The sequence below is a fragment of the Anoplophora glabripennis genome, unplaced genomic scaffold (genome assembly GCF_000390285.2).
Source record: "Anoplophora glabripennis isolate ALB-LARVAE unplaced genomic scaffold, Agla_2.0 scaffold741, whole genome shotgun sequence".
NCBI classification, from domain to species: Eukaryota; Metazoa; Arthropoda; class Insecta; order Coleoptera; family Cerambycidae; genus Anoplophora; species Anoplophora glabripennis.
The window spans coordinates 61,976-65,080 of NW_019416881.1; positions in this window are offsets into that span (position 1 = coordinate 61,976).

Consider the following 3,105-nt stretch of genomic DNA (forward strand, 5'->3'; position numbering starts at 1 on the left):
TTTTTTGTCGGACTGATGATTTGCGGATATATTTTTGTCGGACATTACAATTTTTGCTTATAAAAAACACTTTTCTATCGTGTGTTATTTTTGTCCGACATGTGGTAATCGATTTTTCATACCCTGTGAAAATTCCGATTTCCAGCTGTCGGACTGAAAAAACGCGGCTTGAAATTTGTCGGACAACAATACTTTTTGACTGAATTAATTATTTACAATTAATTTTACTAAAAATTACCTATGTGGTAATTGATTTTCAATACCCTGTTATTTTGGCATGTTTCGACCGGTAGACACGTCAATGTCGGAAGAATTTCTGTCGGACAAATTTAAATCGGCATTTGCAACAAAATTTCCAGTAACTTAAGCTAAAAATAAAAGATGTGGTCTTGACTTTTCAAGACGTACCCCGGGAAATTGCCATGTTTTTGGACTTTTCCGAGTGGAAAAGCGGAGGAATCGAGAAAAGTCGCAGAGGAAAAATGTGGTAGACTCGTTAAAACGAAGCTCCTCAGTAGTTATAAAGTATGTGGTAATCAACGTTCCAGGGGGGGGCCTTTACTGTGGACTATAAGTGATTGTCTAATAATTTAATATCTTGTGAGGTGGTCCATTTGGACTGTATTTCATTATATTTTATATCTGGACGAACTAATTTCGGTAACATGTGAAAATAGAAAAAATCTCTTAATTTACCTTCCATTGTTTTCCACAGGCGCTTATTTCTCTCTATTCTTTTTATTGATATCCCCTTAGACGTATAAACGACAAAGTCACATTATTGTCTATCGCTTATTTCTAATAATCCTTGCACTTCATAGTAGTAATAATGTGTTTTTTTTTTAAATCAGCGTTCTTATCCAGGTGGACTAATGAGGCACTGTCTGGATGGACGTCTCCAAAGTTGTAGAGGCACTTTATTTCTAAAACTCCATCGACATTTATTAGTCCATGTGGTGACGCACGGAGAAATGAAAATTTGCTGGGAATTACTAGTCCCGAATATTTGATTTCATTTTAGTTTCCTTTTCATATGCCAACACTGCTTTCTCCTCATTTGCCATCCTATTTTCTATATCACTGATTCTTAACGTAGTCTCATTAATCAGTTCGTCGGCCAAGTTATGTTTGCTCGTAAATGTTTTACATTTACATATACGGCCGAAATTATATGCGATTAATCTATTTTTTGTCTCAGTTGACCATGCTAAGGAATATCTTTGGTGTCTTGTAGCTATTTCAATATTGGCCCTGTTCGATATTTCTCCAGTCCGTTTTAAATACTGGCGACAGTTATCTCCTAGTGTGTCTTGCACTACTGTTGTTATATCAGTCACTGGAGTATATATACATAATTTACAAATAAATTCACCTCTGAAAGACTGTTTCCGATTACTCGCACAACTTTGGTGAATAAATTCATCGCAGACGTCACACTGTACCCAAGTACCCAAGTACTATCTAAAAATGGACCGCCACCGCAGTAGCTACATTTTAAAAATTCATATTTATTACCACAGCTTTTCTGAGGGAGAAGATTTTCTTCAACATCCGATGTTTCCTAATATCCGCTACGATTAACCGAGATTTTTTTATGTCCATTCTCGATTCTTTACATATTGCTAAAACATGTTGCCTCAGTTCTCTAACGAATCTGCTACATTTCAAATTTCTCTCTCCCGCTAGTACCTAGTTCTTAAGATATCCAAAAAAATTTTCAACCGGTGCGTTACTCACCCTCTGCTCATGGGATGAATATTTTAATATAACGCCAGTCCACAAACAACAATACGGCAAATACTTAGTTAGTACAGTTGATAAAAATTTTTCATTGAAGAATAAATTCGGCACGTCCGAATCAAAACAAATCTCCACTCTAGATTTAATATTTAAGAAGTGTTTATAAAACGGACTTCTTTTGTAGAGGCCTGCCTCACCGACTTCTTCATTAAGGAAACTACTTTGTTTAACCGAATTCACCTCCGAAAGTATGAAACCTTCCTTACAATCATCCATACAATTTTTCAATAAAATTTTATGTGACAATTTGGTCGTTTTATTATAGTATGGGGATTCCGTAAGAATAACAAGATTTACAAAGAAGCCTTCGATTTTATCTAAGTCATCCATTGATATACAATATGCCATTAAGTCTTTAAACAGCTTTCTCTGGCTCTCGTTACTACTTAAGATATCAATATCTTTTGCCATAGTCTTCATAAGATGCGCACAACATAAATGAATTGTGATAAATAAGGGTGACTTTTTTACATTTTTCCGACAGATGTTCCAGCAAGTCTCTATATACTCACTTAAAGTTTGCCTATTGAATGCTTTAGTTATAGCATGTATGTTAGCAAAACTAAAATCGGTAATTACACCACTAAATAATGGCCATTTATTATTCTCTTCTAAAAACCATCTAAAGTCATTTAAAATTCTAAATATAACCTTAGAGGAATGTTCAGAGGATATCATGTCAAATATATTGCAAATTCGACTTGACTTCCTAATCTGAACGACCGCAGAATAAAGGTATATCCTTTTTTTTTCATCCTTAAATGGAGAATCTATGATACCACCTGTCGCATCAAAATAAATGAGAGGTAAGTATGAGTCAGACGATTGACTTTCTAATAACTCAATCTGTTCTAAACTGTACATTTTTATATTGAATGGTACGCATACTTCTTTTATATATTCTGGATGCTGCTTTTGCATCAAAATCATATCAAGAATTGAATTCTTGTGTCAATCTAACATCGACAAAGCTTCGTATCTTATTTTCCTATAAGTATCATCAAATTTTACATCTTGTAAGTTACCCACCTTCCATAATGAATCTTTGGAATTAAGGACACATGATTTCTTTACTAGACAAGGTTTCATTTTGTATAGTCTTTTTCTCATTATACACACCTTTCTACTCCTTTAACAAATCCCGTTATTTTCATTTTATGACAAAAATTGATATTTGAACTGTACACATGAGCTCTGAGTTCTACAATGATAATTTTAAATTTTTTACAATTTATATGTGTACATTTGGCGTAAATATTTATCGATTTTGATTTTTTTTGATTAGGTACTTCGCGTATTTAAAAA